Raw genomic sequence first — 21,829 nt, 5'->3', positions numbered from 1 at the left:
TGCTTCAAGTGTGGGTTGTGGGTTTCAGGTTCACCTTTGGATCTGAATTTCTAGATACGGTATAGATTTTAAGGAGAAAAAGTGAGATATAGAAGAAAAGAAAGAATCAGACAGTAAGAGTTCCTGCTGATGGGAAAAAGGTGAGACTGGGCTACTAGCCAGCAGTCTAGTGTGGCCATGGGAAGGCAAACACATGGCATGAGATTGGTGAAAGCTGGAATCAAATGAGGCCAATAATACCTGACAAAGCAATGTTCTTTTAAGCTGTAAATGGTAGTCAACATGAGTTCAGTAAGCTGAGGTTTCCTACCCCTTTTGCCACAGAAAACTTGAACCCTTTTTGATGGTTACAAACAGAGGTGATGTTTCCCTGTGTTATTTTTGCTTTTGAGGAAGCCTTGTACTCTCAGCTGTGGTTGTTTCTGGGCTTGAGAGCAGATATTTTAAGACATAAAACCATGAGATTACTTCATGCATTCACATTGCTCATAACTATTTCATGTCAGATCCCTATCTTGGGCAGCAGCAGAGTTTTCATACCGTTGAGGGGAAGAAAAAAGACCAAGGCAAGTGACCTATGAAGGAAGTGAAGAACAGAGTTTGTGGAGGTTCTGTTCCTGTTTGATATTGATGCAGTGCTGTCCTTGAGTACATGTGGGGCTGGGACTAAAGCAACAGATTTAAGCACTTGCCTGATGCCACACGGAATCGGGTTCCTGGCTCCTTGGTGCAGGACCTTTGGGAGGTATTTCCACTTGAACCCAAGAAACGTGGGAGCCAAACGGGACACAGCAATGAGCCTCAAGTTTGGCAGTAGGTCCCCGGGTTTCTAAACACACCACAAGCCTTCACCTCAGTCTCCTTATTGTGTGTTATCCCATTGGGATGTTATTCTGCAGAAGCAGGACCCTTTCAGAGGTGCAAATCGTCCCTCCCATCACAGAGTCATTTGGCACTTTGCTCTGATTCAGAGCTGATATGTCATGCCTGTATCTTGCTCAGGGCAGTGAGCAACTGATGATGGTTTCGCGTCTCTGTGTGCAAGATGTACTATAACCTCCTTTGCATCAGCCATGTGTTAATCCTATTCACACACATATTCTCTGTAAGTGGTTTGAATGTATGAAAGTGTGGGGAATTTGTTATGAAGAGTATGTAACAGAGGGGTTGACTCATCGTGTCTTGTCACATGAGAACAGCGGCCATCGGGTGAGGATTGTGGGCGATGAAGTGAAATCAAGGGGAAAAGATTCTTCATGGAATGATGGGAGATCTGCAGAACTTCCTGGAAGGAGAGGAGAGGAGAGGGAAAAAGAGGAGAGGAAAGGAGAGGAGAGGGAAAAAGAGGAGAGGAAAGGAGAGGAGAGGAGAGGAGAGGAGAGGAGAGGAGAGGAGAGGAGAGGAGAGGAGAGGAGAGGAGAGGAGAGGAGAGGAGAGGAGAGGAGAGGGAAAAAGGGCAGGGCAGGGCTAGGCAAGGCAAAGGCAAAGGCAAGGCAAGGCAAGGCAAAGGCAAAGGCAAGGCAAAGGCAAAGGCAAGGCAAGGCAAGGCAAGGCAAGGCAAAGGGAAAGACAAAGGCAAGGCAAGGCAAGGGCAAAGGCAAAGGCAAAGGCAAGGCAAGACAAGGCAAGGCAAGGCAAGGCAATCCTTAAGCTGAAAAGGATCAATGTGGGGATAAACTCCCCACATTGGGGAAGTGGTGGAAGCTGGGACAATGCTGTGCAGGCAATGAGCTGGACACACAGCCCTTGTGGTCTGTGTGTCTGTGCTGCCACTGCTGGCTGGGCTCTGGTCATGAACAGTGTGGCTGTCCATATGCACTTAGGTTTGCTTGTGTTTCTGTGCGTAGTTTCAAATGTGATGATTTGAGTACTATTAAAAGAGTATTTTTCACTAAATAATGTACTTTGTGGTTGTTTTATTTTTTTCTTTGATTTTTTTAATTTGTCTCTTCTTTAGTTTATTTTGGTATTTGTTATGAGCAAGAAGTTCTCTCACAATTAGTTGCCTTGGCTACTAATGATTTTCTTCTATTCAAGTATAGCTTCTTTTATTCAAACACAACACCTAATCTATCTGTTTTGTGTTGCTTAATGTGACAAGGCCCTAAGCTGCAAGGAGCTGGTAGTTACAGTTTTGATTACACTAAGGGCAACTTCAGTTTGGTCTTGGAGGGCTGGGGATTGCTTTTCTGGAAGTAATAGTTAGCAGAGAGACTTGATGAGATCATATTGAACCTCATATTCTGTTTACAGTGCATCACAGGAACTATTCTGTGGCTACTGTATGATTAAAGAAATGAAGATAGCTATGTCTGTGTGTAGGTGTCTGGTACCTGGGAACTCACAAAGCTATGGGTTTCTGCTATGAGTTACAACCGTAAGATAAAATAGAAAGAGTGCCCCATAGTGCCAAGCAGACCCTGATGTCTGAATAAACAGTGCGTTCTTACACAGTCATTTCCTAGTAAGAATCAAGTTAGCTGACAAAGGCATGTCTGTTCACTGTGATTTAATCCAGGTCACACCAAATGTCTATAACTGGGGCAGGAGCTATGCCCAGATGCACTGGTCAGGCCAGAGGGTTTTGCAAAAGGTCAGCTTAGCATCTTGGAGCTGGAATAAATGTTCAGAGGGGGCTTATGAGGGTTTCTGTAATGGTGAGACTAAGGTGATTAATGCCTAGATTAATTTTACATGAGTTATAGGAAAGAAAGGAGCTCACTGAGGAGTTATGGCCTGATATTTTCAGTTGGAGAGAGACTAAGGAAAGAATGTGTAGTCAGGTGCCTAAAGTTAGTTTTGTAGCTTGGCAAAGTAAGTGACCCCCTGGCCCTAGAAGTGAGACACAGTTGTTATTCCAGATGAAGTCAATGGGAGGCAGGGATACTCTGCGCCTTTGAGAATCAGCCGGTTTAGCCTCAGTAAAGGGAGGTGAAAATAAAAGAGAGAGCATCTTTTCTTCAAAACAATGCCACAAGTGTGGCTCAGCTGGTGCCTGAGACCTCCTGCCAGCAGCACCTGTGCCACCAGCTCTGTGCTTTGGCTTCCTGCAACTCCAATTTCACATCATTGGAAGAAAAATGCAGAAAAGCTTCTTGCGCATCTTTTGTCTGCTGGGTGAAACTGTAACCACGAGAATAGGCAGGAGCAATGTAAAGGCTTTGCTATGTATGTGCCATGTTATATTTCACTAATATGGCTCATCCCATTTGGAGCACTGTGTGCAGTTCTGGTGTCCTCAACATAAGAAGGACATGAAAGGACTCAGTCGGAGATCAATGTGATCAGACAAAAGCCATTTAATACGAAGTATCAGCTCCTTATATACTGTAGCTCAAAACTGTTTACAGTAATGTGGTACATTGTGATTGGATACATATCTTTAAGGCCCTTAACAACTAACATATAATTGGTTAAGCACAGGTGTGAGAACCTGACCTTCAAAGCTTGCCTACAGTCCACTATTTAGCAATTCAGTGAATTCCAGCTCCTTCTTATCTTGCTTTCTCACTCCCTTATTCGTGTCCTCCTTCGCTTTGGATGACCCTGAATCCATGTCGAGCTCCACGCAGGCACTTGCTGATCTGGGTATGTGGCTATTCTCTGCCAGAAAATCATCCACAGACATGAAACTATTGGAGCAAGTCCAGAGGAGGCCACAAGGGGCTGGAGCACCTCCTATATAGAGACAGGGTGAGAAAGTTGGGGCTGTTCAGCCTGGAGAAGAGAAGGCTGCGTGGAGACCTCAGAGCAGCCTTCCAGTGTCTGCAGGGGGCCTACAAAGATGCTGGGGAGGGACTCTTCATCAGGGACTGTAGTGACAGGACAAGGGGTAACGGGTTAAAACTTAAACATGGGAAGTTTAGACTGGATATATGGAAGAAATTCTTTACTGAGAGGGTGGTGAGGCACTGGAATGGGTTGCCCAGGGAGGTTGTGAATGCTCCATCCCTGGCGGTGTTGAAGGCCAGGTTGGATGAGGCCTTGGGTGCCATGGTTTAGTGTGGGGTGTCCCTGCCTGTGGCAGGGGGATTAGAACTAGATGATCTTAAGGTCCTTTCCAACTCTAACTATTCTATGATTCTATAAGTTCAAGTTAGATATTAGGAAGAAGTTCTTTACTGTGAGGGTGATGAGGCACTGGCACACATTGCTCAAAGAAGTGGTAAATGCTCCATCCCTGGCCGTGTTCAAGGCCAGGTTGGACAGAGCCTTGGGCAACATGGTCTAGTGTGAGGTGGCCCGTGGCAGGGGATTGGAACTGGATGATTTTAAGGTCCTTTCCAACCCAAACCATTCTTTGATTCTGTGGCTCTATGATCTGTCATGCTTAGGAATAAACAATTCTTTGGTGAACAGAAACACCAGTCAATAAAGGTCTCAGCATCTGGGATGGCTCCATCCTCTCTACGTGTTGTTTTTTCAACCGCATGTTAAATTTTTGCCCTTGAGCACTTACTCATAGCTGTATTCAGTCTTTCTTGGCTCTGGAGATAAGATTATGCTCTGGTCAAGCCTGCATGGGACTGGTCAGAGATATAGGTTTGCAGTGTGAAATCTTAGCCCTGCTGAAGTCATGAGGAGGTTTGCCATAAACCTGAATGAATTGCACCTAAGGCCAGAAGAGAGGCTGTTGTGTTCACATAGACTCTTACTCAGCAGTTCCCTCATCTCATCTCCATAACACATGGCTGAACCCAACGTATAATGTCAAAAAGGCATAGTGTTAATTTACTACTGGACAGCATGCTAGTTAACTACTTGAAATACTTAATGGAAACATTGGACCTTGCATTATATTTCCAGTTTGAACTTCATTGACTTGCTCCCTGTCGATATACCTCTATGTCCATTACCACAATGGATATTCTTTTGGCCTTCTCTGAGGCTCTTATTCACTTACTTGTTTCTTCTCTTGCAGGAGTACAGGGGATTTTAATAGCATGACTCTACTTTGAATGGTAGCCCTTTGGAGAATTCATATTTGTGCTGAATGAAGTTGCTGCCCAGCCACATCTACTCATGCAGATGATCCTACTTCTTTGCCTGGAAAAAGGGGGAATGTTGTCCTGGCTTTTCTTAATTATCCAAGCTCTCAACTAAAGGTATTTCTACATGGTCCAGCAGAAGCTAATGCAGAAAACATCGTTCTCATTAGGTTAGCTCATTGCTCGAGCAGTAGGTGGTGCTCTAAAGCAGGAGCCCTTACATTAACGGTACTGACTGCCACATCCAAACCCTGGAGAGGGGTTCAAGCCTTGCTGCTTCAGGTAAGGTCTGGCCTTCTACCAGTCTCTTCCAGAAGCAGGTTTGGGAAAATAGTGTATATAGTTAGAACACAACCTTGAGGGTATGGTGACCCCATATCTACCCCTCCCTGCTTTCTCTACCTTCACTCCTTAGTCAATAGGGACAACAAGGCACTTTCAGTCTTGAACCAGCTGCTGCCTCCAGCCCTTACCACTGACAACAGAGAGATCCCATCACAGTTGCTTCCTAAGCAGGGATATTTAGGTGCCTACAATCAGACAGGACGAAACCAGAACTAAGGGACATGCCAGCCTTTATCCTGGGGCATAACTGCTCTTCTTCTCAGAACTGCTCTGAAATAAAGATGTACAAAATTGCTTTTAAATATATGTTTCAGCGGAGGTATAAGAAAGTTTTAATGCCTGAAGCACCGCACTTATGATGGGCAGCCCTCCAATAACTAAACGATTTGTGTACGTACCCAAGGCAAAAAGGGGTAGTAATATGTTGAGAGATTAATACTCAGGCAGCATCTTCCTATTCAACATTATTAAAATTGACCTGAGTAACTGTTAACTACTGTACATAAGCACACTTATGTCATAACTCATGTTTTTTTATGCAGCTACAGGTAAGTACATAAAAATCCAACGTATTGTGTTGCACCTTATTTAGATCGCTGTTCCAGTGAAATATATCACCAATACACTTGCTCTGCTAGCAACTCTGTAGTAAATTACAGACAAACTCATGAAGCTAATCCTCTTGTAGTCTACTAAACATGATGTTTTTCCATTTATATTCAAGGTGCATTTTGACAAATATGCTACCTGATTCAAAGGAAAAAGAAAATCAAACTGAAAAACCAAACCAGAGTTTAAAGTCTCGTGAGGTCAGGAAGAAATAGCTACTGACCTAGAACCTCTGCACTGAAATAAACTTCAAGAGAGTTCTCTTCATCTGTTGTGTCTAAGGATAAAGACTACATGAGAGCACACAGTAGAACCACCACAGCAAAGAGCTGCCTTGTTCACATCCACAGATAAGTTCAGAAGTAGGACAGTTCAAACACAGCAAGGGCCAAGGGAATCTTTCCGTCCTCTAGTAGTCAATAACCTTATTGAGTCAAAGTCTTCCTCAAGACCACTGTACTTGGCAGATTCATATATCCTCTGTAAACGTATGTAAACCCCACACAGACAGTTTAACACATTAGGTACCGTTATGTCCTGTAGCAATAAGTTGGCAGTTTAGCTATGAGTTTTCTGAAACAGTAGTTTGTTTGCTTTAAATCTACTGCCTGAGCACTTCAGTTGGTGTTTTTAATCTGTGTATGATAAGAAATAAATATAAGTATTTCCAATTCATTTTCTCCAACCCATTCATGATTATTTTTCTCCCTTGACTTTTCTTCAAGTTTCAGGTTCTTTCTCTGTTAAATGTATATGCTTGTTTCATCTTGCCATTCTTGGTGTTCTTTGGAGTTAAAGGGAAATGACATGAGGGTAGATATTGGTCCACGAAATAGCTGCAGTGCACTTACTCTTAACAAAGTAAGTGTACTCCAAGAACTGCTATACAAAATGGAAAGCTGAACATGGGCACAATTTCTCACTCATATAAGAGTGATGTCTTTGTCAGATGCCTGCTCTAGAATATTTATGGAACATGATCAGATCAACACTAGAGGTAGGTAAGGATTAAATGAGACAAAATTCACCGTGAGTCTCGAAAGATTTTCTTTCATATGAAAGAAAAGCTTTACAGATCAAAAAAAATATATATAAACCCCCCCAAAGAATTACATTCTGGAGAGGAACTTGGGACATCAGCATCAATGGTTAATCTTGGTGTAGATGAAGAAGTAAGTTGGTTTTCTGGGCCTTCATTAATAAGATCCATATAAACTCTACAAATGATCATGAGATACAAAAAATGTTTTTTGAAAACTGGCTGTTTCAAATATGAATTTTCACAAAACAAATTCTGAATTTATAACTAATGAGAAATATTGAACTGGTCAATAAAAGCTGTGGTCCCTTCTGTAGATGTTCAGATCACCCACCTCTAATGTCAACTGCAGTGCTGTATCCAGCAGGTACAGAGGTATGCAGTGTTCGCTGGGATTCATGGCAATTACATGCCAAAATCCCCCCAAAACTCCCTTAAAAATAGGCACTCAGCCCTCCTTGGTTCTCTACAAGACCTCCTCCTTGGACCTTTCCATCAACACCATCTTTGACTGATTCCTGTGTTAATCTGAGTGCAGAAATAAGCTATGCAGATTTATTTGAGAGTAGCTGTAAAGTCTGCTTCAGAAAAGTACACAGTTAACTACTTAGTTCTGTCCTTAGAGGCATATTTTTAATGTTCTTTTATTTATTCTAGAAATGTTCATTTTTGTATATACAGTAATATCATTATAACCCACTCAATTCAATTAGCAGCACCATGAAAAAGGGATGGAGGCTTTTGTTTGATTCAATTGTAAGCAAATGAAGCAGTAATAAACCCCCAATTAGCACTGAGGAAAATAGGCTGAAGGATTTTTTTTCCCTAGCATTTCACTGTAAACAAAAATGTGTGACTGGCATTCAAGAGGAAGGAAAATACAATTTGAAGACACTTTAAATCTTCAGTGATTAATGTCATGCCAAGTGACTCATTAAAATTCCAATAAAAATATGACCATAGAAAAGAATACTCTTCTGAAGAAAAATCAAATGTAATTAAGAAGAAAGAAAGAGAAAGAACAGGGGAGGAATTACCAGCCAAAATCAAGCTAAGCTCAGCTGCCAAATAACACGTTTCAAGGGGGACAAACAGACCCTTGTTGAGGGCATCAGACCGGGACTCAGGAGAACGAGAAGGAGTCCTGGGTAAATACCCTTCTAGACTAACAAGACAGGTTGAATCCTCCACTTCAGAAATTGTTTCTTGTGAATTACATTCATCATGAATGTGTAGATGTAGGATTTGATGCACTTAGGTTTAGGGATGCTTTGGACGGTAACAAACTCGGAAGTCTCCATCCAGGGGCCACGCACAAGCAGGGACAACGCAGTGATATCTTCTGAATCTTTGACCAAGTACAGACTTCAGGACCAGTCTTACTGTCCCTTAGTAATAGCTCTTGCAGCTATTCAAATGCTTGATAACCCTTGTGATGACAAATTTTTTTCCTAATATCCAATCTAAACCTCACCTGGGATAACTTGAGGCTGCTTCATCTTGTCCTGTCACTTGCTACTTCAGAGAAGGGACCAACCCCCACCTCTCTCCATCCTCCTTTCAGGCAGTTGTAGGGAGCAATAAAGTCCCCCCTGAGCCTTCTCTTCTCCAGACTGAACCCCCCAGTTCCCTCAGCCATTCCCCATTGCACTTGTGCTCCAGGCCCTGCACCAGCTCCGTTGCCCTTCTTTGGACTTGCTCCAGCACCTCCATGTCTCTCTTGTAGTGAGGGGCCCAGAACTGAACACAGTGAGGAGATGGTAAGATTAAAAATACCTTTCTTGTGGTCTGATGGGGCAAAAAGTGTCTTGATGGCAAGGAATTAGAGGTGTTAGGACCTCTTCCTCCTGACAAGTCTTGAGCATCAGATCCCAAACTATCATGTTCCCCACACCTATAATTTGAGGACAGATGTATTTATGAACCCATCTTGTGGCATTAGGGCTTGACCTGATATTGGGCTGCCTTGAATCACTGACTTGCGTTGCTGGTCCTTGTGACATCACGTCTTAGTGTCCATTGCAGGACCAGGTTTTGCCAGGAGCCTGCATTGATATCTCCTGCCTTGAATGCTTGGATTTTTGTAGCCCCCAGCAATGAGCTGAAGGTTTTATTTTACTCGTGTTGTTTAGCATACATGCTAATTCATACCCAGCTTCAGCACACTCTATGTTATTTTTGTATGAGGAAAAATATCTTACTAAGATGTCTTAGACATATAATAATATCTTAGTATCTTATTAAGATATTATAGACAAGTGGTCTAGGACAGCAGAGACAGCTCTGTTGTATGTGGCAAAAAAACCCCAAGCCAAAACAAAAACCAATATAAAGTTATTTTGATTTCAGCATTTCCTCCTTGGTTAGTGACTCCTTCATTTTGATTATCCTGGATAAAATGCTGATCACATTTCATTTTCCATTGGTTTGGGTTTTTTTAAGATTTTGTTTGTTTCTGAAAAGGAAAAAAAGAAATAAAATCTGTTTTATAAGTGATACCATGTACTGCAGATGTCCTATGAGGATTCAATATGAGAGAGATACTTGCTGAATGCATAGTGCAGATAGGGAGGGGAGAAGGAAAGGGACCAAGTACTATCTATAGCCTATATTCAAGTCATCTGAGCTAAGTATTGTGACTACTTGTCTCCACTGGCAGTACAATAATAGACTGGGAAGCCTAAGCTAGGCTGCCCACACTGCTCTTGAACAGAAACATCATGACCTTTGCATGTCTTAGCAAAGCACCTTTCTTTGCCTGCCTGATATAGCCCCAGGACTCTCAAGCTATAACCTAACACTAGCCAAGGTCTGTTGTTTGCCACTGAGATTAAGCAGATGGCACAACCCATGCCCAGAGCTGTGTGCCTGCCTTCAAAAAGACATCTGGACATGATCCTGGATGTGATGGGCATGATCCTGGCTGTGGTGGTGTCTGCATCCTTCCTGGGCATCATCTGGGAGACTTAAAGTAGTCATGGGCTGCGAACCCACTGGGATCATGGTAAAAGTTGAACTGCCTGGGATGATTAGTGCAGTGAAGCACTCTGTAATGTGTGAAGTCATTGAGCTGTCAGACCAAGAAATGGCAGCTTAGATACAGATCTCGAGGCCAAATATGGTTGACACAAATAACTCGTGCCCCTCGTAAAGTGACATTTTCCTTCATTAAACATAGATGCATGCAGTGCAGTGTTCAGCAGTTTGCTCTTTTATATCCAGGCTCTGATTGTTTTATTTTTATCCTTTAAGAGAAATCAGATGTTAGAGAGGAAGCTATTCTTAGACTGACTGTACAAGTGATCAAGCCAAGCTTATCCATATAAGACAGCTGCTGGCAAATGATAATCCAGGGTTGTGCTTTCATTGCAGAAACAGCAGTGTGAGAGCTGAGCATGCAGACATGGCACCCTTGGGGTACAAGAGAGGAGCTGTCACTGTGCTTGTGGTTCTCATCTCCTCCTCGTCAGTGATTCTCTTCATACCATTAATTCACATAGGAAAACTAATTCCTTGGTGGTACTACCTCATTTACACAGCCGCTGGTCCTACTGCAGAGGTTGGCTGCAGCAGTGCTAACCGCAAGGTGGTAAATTGTGCTGGATGATGCTTCCTGAAGTCAGTCAGAATTCTCTGCTCCACACTGCCAGGTTAGTGAGTATATAACCAACAACCAAAGTGGAGTCAGCAGTGGTGTTCAGGATCTGTGCTTGCTTATGATAGTCTGAGTCTCATCCAAGTTCGTGACATGGTGGAGAACCACCACTCTTCCTCTTTCTAGGAGCAACTCTCTTACAAGGTGGTGTGAGCTGCATCCAGAGGGCAAACATACAGAGTTACAGTAGATCAGAGAGGGAAGCGAACACACTTGAAAGGGCAGGTTTATGGTTGCAATAGTTCCAGCGTCCCTCTGAAGCAGCTCTGGGCTATACGTCTGTTCCCTATAACAAAACAGACATTAATTTTTCCTTTTGCCAATTTGGGGTAGACTCAGTCTTTTCCCAGGTGCCCATACAGTATCCAGCCCAACAGACTTATATTCTCCTTCAACATCTTTAGGTATCACTGCACCAAGAAGAAGTCCTATAATGTGGATGAGTGCATGTACCCAATCCAATAGCACTGGAAAAGGGCTTTGTCCAACAGTTCAGGCGACCCACTTGACCCACCACATCCCATGTCATGGCTCTGAGAGCAGGCACCTTCTGGCACACCAGAGCAGAACAGGGCTGTTAGTGTATACATGGTGCAGCACAAGGGAGGTTGTGATTGGCCTAGAAGTGTCAACAGTGAAACAGACTATTGGTACTGAGACCTCAGATTCTATAAAAATGACATGTGTTAGTAAAGGTTGTTTATTTCCTTGCTCCTGAAGAGTTGCTGAGATAATGATAATGATTGAGTTCAGCTTGGAAAAAGGTAATTAAATCAGTACTTCAGTAGGCCATACAGGGCAATATAAAGGATCTGATATATTTTCTTACTAGAATAATTTTCACTCTACCTTGGGTGGTTTTTAATTCACCTGATTTTAGCTGCGAATCAGGCAGTTGTAAATTTGCTTACAGAGACATGGTTAGCTTGTAAAATACAGATTGCTAGCTCTGAAGCTTTGCAGTATTTCAAAACAATGTTACCTTTTCATATATTCAAAGGATTCTGGTTTCTATCTAAATCTTTTTTGTAGTTGAAGATTTTCAGGGTTTCACCTCCACAGATTAAAATCTTTTGGTAAAAAAATGTGAAAAAGAAGAGAAAAAAGAATAGAAAACAGGTCAAATAAAACAGAATAAAAGAAAACTAGAAAAATAAAAGTTTATAGCACAATGAGCATTCAACAATGCGTGAGATACGCAATTAGCGATGAGCAGAATCTCACTGTGTGAACAGATTGTTTTTGTTAGCAATTCATAGTGAACGGTTAAACGAGGTTTGATTGTGCACCAGTAATACCAGTTTGCTTTGTGTTGCTGAGTGACCAAATACTGGGTATCAGATAATGCCCATATCCAAGTGCAGAGCCAAGCTCAAATCTGCCCAACCTTATTGCTGAAATTTGCTAAGGTTGAGCTAGGGCAGATGCAATAGCAGTGAACTTGGGGAGCAACAGCTCTGCAGTGCAGGAAGATCCCCAGATGTGAATCAACAGTGGACAGGCATGGTTGCACTGGTGTATGAGGACAGCAGGACAGCAAATAAGTGAGGAGCCACAGGGCAATACACTGTGGAGGCCAATGGTGTCATCTGTGAGCATAGACCATAATCAAGTCATGAAGATGTAGATCGACCTATTTTTAAAACTTGGAGGAAAGGAGTCTGAAAATAGGAATGATTCTTCCTGCAGAGGGTAGTGGAATATGCTGCTTGCCACACCCAGACTGTATAGAGCAAGAAATAGAGGGCTTAAATCATAGCAAAGATCAGGAACAGTGAGGATAATAAAGAACTTGGGAAGATGAAGGTGTTCAGTCACCAAATTTTTAGGAGTGTGATAGACTAATACTGGGTGGGAATGGCTTAAATGTACCTAATCCTGCCTTAAGGAGGAGGGATGGATTATATGTGAGTTTAAGTTCAATTTCTATAAGCTGAATCCTCCTAATTTGCAAATTAATTTGGTGCGTGGCTCCAATGATTCCTTTTAAATGTGCCGGATTAAGAGATTCTGAGCATTTTTGCTAATAGCTTCACTACTAACCACATTAGTACGGGTTAATCATTAATGTGCCTACTCAGCTGACAATTTACTTATTGGCTTTTGCCTTTGGAGGGTGTGATCCTATCACACACCAAGGTCTCTGGGCTGAGTATTAGCAACTCACTGAAGTCGACAAGAGTCAGAAGTCTTCATTTGCGTACCTTAATTTCCATTAAAATCCTTAAGCATTTTATTTATGTCCTAAGACACTATTGTATGATTCTCTTAAGCTACTACCCTGCTGATGATGCTTTTGGGAAACTGCCAGAAGAGATGCATTCTTGTCCTTTAAATGGATATTAAATTAATTTAGATTAAACTAACCCCAGCTTCTTCTCCCTAATAAATGCTATATTTAACTTGCTTTTTTATCCAGCCAGGGCCGTACACTCATGCATGTGAGTACTGGTTTCTCATGTGACTGAAGTCACTGAGTAACTTGTAGAAGCCTTGGTCCTAGGAGTAAACTTTCAATTGTTTTTCCTTCATAGCCTGGTTACTAAAAGTAATCCCGTGCCTGGGTTCTCAGTCTACAGCTATAGTAGGACCTGCTGTTGGACTTCAAAGGAAGGATTTGTCATCTTGACAGCATTCTTCCCCTGGGGGGACTTCTTTGTGTTGCACAAACAGCCAGAGAGTGTGAGTCTTTTCAGTTCCCCGGCATTCCCACATGGACAAATTGCACCTTATCTTTCAGAAAGCGTGGGTCATGCCTGTCATCTGTTGATGCAGTGAATTTGCACAGAAATCTATTTCTATATGGATTCTCTGCTTCTGAGTCTGACTGGTTTGGTTTTCCCTTTTCTTTTGCTATGAGCCTCACTACCTAACTTCAATAGAAACTTTTAATCACAATCAAAGGGCCTCCAAGGGTTAAACTGTGTCTCACCATTTCCCATTGCTTTTTATTTAAAGACTTTTTTTCCTGATGATACTTCTACTCATTAAAAATGTTTCTATAATTACACTTCCCTGGGGTCTTTTGCTGTCAGTCCGGAAAACCATATTCACAGGTGGAAATGGTCCTCCCCTTTCCTCATCATATCTACAAGGGAAAGTGCCAACATTTGATTTACTTCCCAAACTGGCTATTCTGTCTTGCTGAATGAAGCCTTTCTCCCTCACCTCATAACCCACACTCTGCATTTGCATAGTTTCAAGTAGATAATAAAAGCACTCATCTCCATTTATCTGAGCCCTGCTATAAATCTCCACGTAGCAGAGAGTGCAGCCTTTTGGCAGGAGCAAAGGCATGGCTTGATTGCTCACTGAAGAAAAGCATAATGGCTGCAGACATGCTTTTCAGCAGGTGCTGTTGGGAATTAGTTCATCTTCCAGGGCTATCTCTGCCATGAAGTGAAGGCCTTTGAGTCTGAAAACCATGGAGATTCCTGTTAAAGAGTCAGGCAGAAGCCAGGAATTCACTGAATAGCTTGAAAAAGAAGCTGAATAATGTCAGGTGATGTCTTTGAGGAGGGAACTATTGATTGGCTGCAGCAGGGGAAGGTTATTAATTCAGATATTTACCTTTCAGTAAGATGAGTTTTCATCTGGTTCCTCTCTTTCCCTCCCCATGTCACCATGCCCCTGGGCTGCTGATTGAGCCACTTCCACACTGCAGAGGCTGCTCCACTCCATCTGATTTGTGCATTTAATAGGTAGCAAAGGTGCCTAGAGCTGTCCTTAATGCCTTATAAATCTAAGTAAATGCAGCTTCTGTGCTCTGCTAGAAAGCACTAGGGCAGCCCAAAAGGCTGGGTGCTGGCCAGAGATTTCTCCCAATGATAGTGCCCTGGTCTGGTTGTTGGGCACAGATGGAAGGAGAATGGGGAGGAACACTCAAGAAGCTGTATGATTTCCCCAGTCAGAAATACTGGGCTCAGAAAACACTAGAAGTGAAATACTCAACCCCAGGAGGGGAGACATTGGACCCTCATATACAGAAGTTAGTGGAAGTTTGCAGTCCATTTAGAAGCATGAGCAAGGACACTTCAGTGATATCTTGCAAATCTTTGACCAAGTACAGACTCCAGGACCCATTTTACTGCTACTTATCAGCTGCTCTTGCTATCTGGAAGGCTGCAAGACAGCAAGATAGCTATACTTTGCCTAAATTGTAGGAAAACCTCTCATGTAGGTTTTCAAATGGTTTTTGTGCTGATTAAACATCCTATCAAAGGTGAACTGTATTGGTTAGTCGTGAGTGACTCTGGGAAAAAAAGTAATTCTAGCTCCAGTGCAACCTCAGTTATTTCTTCTTAGCCAACCCGTAGATGTACTTACAGAACTATAGATTGCAGCTCAAGATTTTTTCAACCTCTTTTTAAGCTAATTGGCACATGCTCTGCTCTGGCCTCCACCCTAATCCCTCCACTTATCATGTACTAATCACTGCCTGGCTGTTACTGCCTCATCTTCATTAGAATGACACTTCAATATTCATGTAGATGCTCTCAGCCACCTTTTGCTGCCTTCAGTTCCCAGGCAGTGATATTTAAGCCTTAGTGCCAGAGTTATTGGTCATTACTTTAGTCTTTAATCATCATGAGAGACCAATGAGGGAGCTAACCTTTATATAAATCACCCTGTAACAAGAGAAGCAGTTAATGTTTTAGGAGATTTAGAACCCAGAAGCTATCTCTGCTAAAAGCCAGAGGGCTGTTTACAACATTTAGGCAGGGAGGAACTCAATTTGGTGTCCTCAATCCCCATGCCGAAACAATTATACCTTTTCGATAATACTTTCCATTGCTATAACAGCACCTTTTATCTGAACATTTAGCTTTACACAAGCTATTCTTCTCTGGAGTAATTTACAGAAATGGGTTTTATATTTCCTCATTCCTGACTTGACTGATGCTTGCCTCCTGTTTAAGGGTATGGAAAAGCAGATGTTCTTCAGCAGGAGCACTTGGTGACACCAGCAACCTGAGCTCAGAGCCTCATGCTATGAGGTTATTTATCATATTGGTATATGTTAGCACTGAAGCACATACCAACATGATAAATTAAAATGGTATATGCTTCCTCTTTCTGCCAGTGCAGCATCCGGGACCTGAAAGGTATTGGAGTGAATATCTGCTTGGCTGTTGTTGGGAAGGTCTCTCTGTGCCCACACATCCTCCTGTGGCATCTGGGAGAACCCAAGGTTGTTCTTGACATTTCTGGACACAGAGGAGTGTGAAGAGCAGTTCATGTCAGGAATACACTAGACTCAATGTGATTGACAAGGGGAGTGCTGTATGAAATGATTTTAGAGGGTCCCAATGAACAGTTGCTTTTGATAAACTGAGGCACAAGAGAGCATGGTTTCTTATAAGAAACCTGTGCTCAGTAGGGCTCTAATAATCTGCTCTGTGTTGGGCAAGGAATGGGGTTTAAAGTCTTGGGCACCCAAGTGCGGAAACATGTTCCTACATTACTTGTGCCTGGAGAGGGGAACTGCAAATAACAAGGGTCATTTCTTGGGTCTGTTAGTCATAGCTTCAACCAACAAAATGTTAGTCATTGCTTCAACCAATGCTATAGCCAAGACTTTGTCTACTGCTCTCAACTCTGGGCAATCCCCTTCTCTTTTCATGCAGTAGCCAAGCAGAAATCTTGAAGACAGTTACCCCCTGTTTGAGATATGAGCCTTTCCTCTGTGGGTGTTTCTTTGGGCAGCACTGAATCCTCCTTGGCATGTCTCAGACCTCACCACTGTCAGCATCGCATGATCTTTATGGGAAAAAGACACTCCACACTCTCAAGGTTGAGAATCTAATTACTTTAAAAGTGTCTTTATGTCATTATATTTGCATTAAAAGTATAATTTATCTCTTTTCATTGTACTCTTAATGATGCTTGAAAATAATGGGCTTGAATCAGTACTGTGCCCTGTATAAATGCAGTGTAAGAACAGTGAGGACCTCAGCAAAGCTCATTGCTTTTCCCTGATTTTTGGCTGATTTGATGTTTTGACAAAGTATCTGTTCTAAGGACAAGCTCCTGCCATGCAGATTGATCTTGCTGAGGGGCTCAGTGAGACCCAGAAGTTGAATGTCCAGTGTTACATTTTGATGCATCTATGGCAGTTGTGCTAATGGCACACGAAGAGAAGAGTTCCTCTGTGCATATATATATGGGTGTATGTATATATATATCTTTATCTACATAAAAATCTTCCTTTTTTAATAAAATCCCTTGCATAGATTGGTTATTGAACAGATTAAAAGGCAGCAGCTGACCCTTGGAGCAGCTATAAGGTCTGGAGTGTGGGGTCTCCAGAGTTTAACAAGGTTCATCTCCTGTTTCCCTCTACTTCTCTGTGCACAGTGGAAGTGGCTATAGAAGATGGTGGAGATTCAGCTTGCAGGAAATTCCATGGAAAACCAGGAGTATTTCTGCACTCATGGAAGTTTTTGAAGCTTTGATTACTTTGACTTCATTGTAGTTCTTGCAATGGTAGCTACAGTATCTGGACTCAGGATGCCTCCAGGACTGCAAGAATATCCTCTGAGAGAGGCTGGGATAAATACAGGCCAGAGCAACTTAAACCCCATGGTAGGTTTTTCTGTCTGCGTGGCACCAGAGTGGCTCAAGTCAGGGTTCATGCAAGTCCCTGAGCACTTCTGGAGAGCTTTTTGTAAAGGCATGAGGAATTACAGAGCTTGACATTACTGTGGCACTAGGCCTACCTCCACCTGCAACTACACCATTCAGAGGATTGGTTAGATTTAACTCCTTACCAGAATTTCCTGTTCAGTCTGATCACATCAGAATTTCCTCCCTCCTGAGCCCTCATTTTTGATACCGAGTGTGGTACTGCAAAGCTAGCATATACCCTGATAAGAAGGGTTAGAAATAGAGATGCAGTAGAGGATGACAGGAGGAAATCTCCTGGCTGAGGCATCAACTAGCTTGGATTAAAGAAAGCCCAAAGCCTCCTGACGTGATATGGAAGGTGAGATATGGTTTTAGTTTTCTGTTCACCAGACTGAGAAATAAAAAGAATACTGTCCTAATTATCTGGGCTGAATTGTCATCCTCCTCAGCTCCATCTCCATCAGCAAATAAAGTGAGATAAGGGCTATTTTCTAGTCTCCTGGTGAGTGGTTGAGCATTGCTTATGTTGCTGAGTAGGGGGCCATGTGTAAACTCCTTGTTGGGAAGAACCCCTTGCTCATGCTGCCTCCAAAGTCATCACAGGCTTCGGCTGTGAAAGTGCTGCCAAAATTGTGATGAACATCACAGTAACAGATAAGCAGCAACGGGTAGTGTTCTAATCTGTGTCAAAGCCGTGTTCAGTTTAGAACTGCAAATGTTAGATGGTCGGTTTCTCTTTAGCGTCCCGTATAGGAGAATAAAAGTGCGCTTGTGTTGCAAAAGAGATTGTTGATGACCTTTAACCTGAAAAGTCTAACAGATACAGACCTCCACACAACACAGCCTGGAGAAGGAGACTTTGCATTAGCCTCTGGTAGTCTTTGGGGGGAAAATATGTCCAGATGGAAGACCCCAATCACCTTCAGATTCAGTTGTGTGTCAATGGGTAGCCTCCAAGCCTGGGAAACTCTTTGGGCAACCACCCTGAAGCCAGACATGGAAAATCTGAGTGTACAGGCAGGTAATTTCAGCTCTATACTCCTAATTTTATAGATATATTCTATGATTCTAGAGGTCACATATTCCTGGTTTGGCTGAACTGGTTTTGTTTATGGGAAAGTTAAATCTGGGATAAATTAAAAAAGTTAAACACTTGAGCTTAAGCCTGCTCAACCCAAGTTCTGTCCATTACATGACCTGATGTACTCCAGAAATCTTTCAGCTAAAAACCAGCTTTATCAAAAGTCTTTCTGCAACACTAAATCAGGTAAATGACACATAGGATGCTGCTGGGGCTTTGACTCAGCCAAATGGGACTAAATGAGTTGCTGTGCCATTTATGTCTGTCTCTTCCCCCATGTCCCCTAGCCTGGGCTTAAACCACGACACCCCAATTTCAGTTAATTAAATGTAGTGAAATATTTATTTTGTTCTTTAACACAGGGTTTGTTGAATATTTTTTAAATCATCTGTCTTCTATTTCACAGGTAGCTGCAAAGGAGTACTCTATAAGCAGACTTGTTCCCACATCCACAGTTAAAAAACAAATGCAGATATACATCCACATCTCCAAATAGACATCACAGGTCTTAAAGCACAGCTTCACTGAAGCTAAGGGAGGAGCTTTAGGAGAATGGTTAAATACTTATCCCAGGTTGAGACTTTAAAGTAAGAGTTATGGTTTCTGGAGTGTCCAGGGATACTTTGTGAGTATTCAGGGTAAATGGGGTAAGGTTATCTGCTTCATGCCTTCATATCTCATAGTCTGATTCCTGCCTTCTTATGGGACATATCCTTGAGTGTCATGGGAAAATGCGTATTGATGAACTTCCCAATATATAGCCAAGCTTGGCTGCATACTTTATTTTTTCTTTAGTCACTAACCATTTCAATTAGACAGAACATTAGCTCACACATCATAAATTCAGGAGAGGAGGAGGTATCCCTCGCTGCTCTGCAGTGGGATCTAATGACTTCTTTGATGCAACAATAGAGAAAGCATTTAAAGTAATGTCCCTTATGGATAGTCTCCAGTACATGTGATGACATTTTTATAGTACTCAGTACACGTAGCAATGAAGAAGAGCAAAATTTTGAGCAATTCTGTTAGAAAGAGAGAGGTTTAAAAAAGAAAACAAAACCAAACCACACCAGAGCAGGAAAACCCCAAGCATTCATATTGTATAGGAGCTCGACCTTTGGTGTTATCTACCTGCAGCTTTCCTGCCTGTAGGCATTGCTGGTGTGTGCAGGAGGAGCAGTGGCATCCAGTCTATGACTATGGAATGCAGAAATGAACACGTGCAGCTGATGAGTCCTCTCTGTCCTATGCACAGCTTAATCTCACCTTAAAATACACCTCTGCCTTCAGCAGACCCCTGCTCCTGTGACTGCTGAACTGTGCTGACTGCTGCCCTGCTCCACGATGTCTGATTGAGTTACACTTCTGGTGCCACTGCGAATAACACAGCAAATACACATGGGAACAGCAATGTGTAGAGTCCCTTCCTTTCCATCTTAAAGCAGTGGGAGCAGAGAATATAAAATATTTAGACTCCAGATGTCTTTATTTGCCAAAATAAAAATTCTTGCTGCAAAATATCTACAAAATGTAATTAAAATTGCCATTTATTTTGCTCAGTGTTGCTAACATCGCTGGCAAAACTGAGTCACTTGGTGCTGCCAAATATAGAATTCCAGGTGTAAAACACTCTCAGATGTTCATGACATTTTGCACGTAAATAATGAGTCATTGAGAATGATCTCGTACTATCCATATGCCTGCTACAGAAATACTGCGGAGAGTGGGAGATCAGTATACACACACCACGGGATAATGTTTGAGAGTGAAAAAACTGTGTTTGTGCATCATTCCTAATAAAGGTACTGAATTTTGCATGTACTGATTCTGCTTTCAAGACCATTTTAAATAGAGGGTGACCATGTCCCTCCATCCCCCTACTTGCTGTTTCATCTCTGAATGTCAAGTTGGAGGGGTTTGTGTCATAGGATGTGTCCCTTTTCCAATTCCTTTTTTTTCCTTTTTGGTAACTTAGCTGTGCAAGGGACATGCTGTGCTGTAGATGGCATCTGAATGTACTGAAGGTGACAGAATGATGTCTACCGGGCTGCTCTCTGTCCGAGAATGTTCTCTGCCAGTCACCTTTTCAATCCTTCTTTTGGCTGTTGCTGCTGCTCTGCACTAGGCAGCAATATAGGATGTGCTTTCAGGCATCATGTTTTCCTAGGAAAATGGATGTGCTTGTGGAAAGCATGTGGGAATAGTACGCCCCGCAGTCATGCTGGCCCTGGAGAAAGGCAGCGCGCGCAGAAGTACAAGCCACTATGTTGAGATGAATCATTTCAACTTGACAGACGTCTCCGTTCTCATCATGTACATGAGGGAAAAATGTCCTCTGCTGCTACAAGCGTGTGAGCTCAGAGTCAGACCTGTCCTGAACCATATGTCATGGGCAGTCAGGCTGGTCCAATGGAACCCACATTGATCTTGGAGTGACCTTAGGCACTTCTCATATTGGGCACACAGAGAGGCTCTACTCCTTGACCTTGAAGAAAGACTTCCTTTCTTCACCTGATAGTTAATCCTGCCATACTCTATCTCACTTTTCTATTATTTTAACAGCAATAACATTTTATCTTCAGACTTTGTCGTGCTCAAAAAAGCATGGTTTATTTTTAGCAAAAAAGAATGGTTTGGTACTTGTGCCTATTTTCCATCAGTCTTTCTAAAGGAAAAAGAGTGCTTCACTTCTTGTTTCCTTCTCTGTCAAGGGAAATACACTGAACTGTGCTAATGTAACATCACTGACTTGCTTGTTATACAACTTTCTGTGCTTTCTCCCTGCTATCTCTCACCACAGGGTATTTCTTGTTATCACCTTTTGCATTGCATTGTTTACTCCGCATCTCCACATTGCTTCTCCTTCCACCAATTCCCCTTCTTTTTTTCACCCAGTTCCACTTTCTGCTATTTCCTCTTATTTCTTCTCCTGCCCAATGTATTTCCCTGATGTCTTACTATGTTGATCCTCCTGTCTGTGCTATAGAAAAGCCAGGTCAGAAGGGAACATAGAATCATAGAATAGTTAGGGTTGGAAAGGACCTTAAGATCATCCAGTTCCAACCCCCCTGCCATGGGTAGGGACACCCCACACTAAACCATGGCACCCAAGGCTCTGTCCAACCTGGCCTTGAACACCGCCAAGGATGGAGCATTCACAATCTCCCTGGGCAACCCATTCCAGTGCCTCACCACCCTCTCAGTAAAGAATTTCTTCCTTAGATCCAATCTAAACTTCCCCTGTTTCAGTTTGAACCCATTACCCCTTGTCCTGTCACTACAGTCCCTGATGAAGAGTCCATCCCCAGCATCCTTGTAGCCCCCTTCAGACAATGGAAGGCTGCTCTGAGATCTCCACGCAGCCTTCTCTTCTCCAGGCTGAACAGCCCCAACTTTCTCAGCCTGTCTTCATACGGGAGGTGCTCCAGTCCCTGATCATCCTCGTGGCCTCCTCTGGACTTGTTCCAACAGTTCCATGTCCTTTT

Source organism: Psittacula echo (assembly GCF_963264785.1).
Source record: "Psittacula echo genome assembly, chromosome: 2".
Lineage (NCBI taxonomy): Eukaryota > Metazoa > Chordata > Aves > Psittaciformes > Psittacidae > Psittacula > Psittacula echo.
This window is presented reverse-complemented; position numbering follows the sequence as displayed.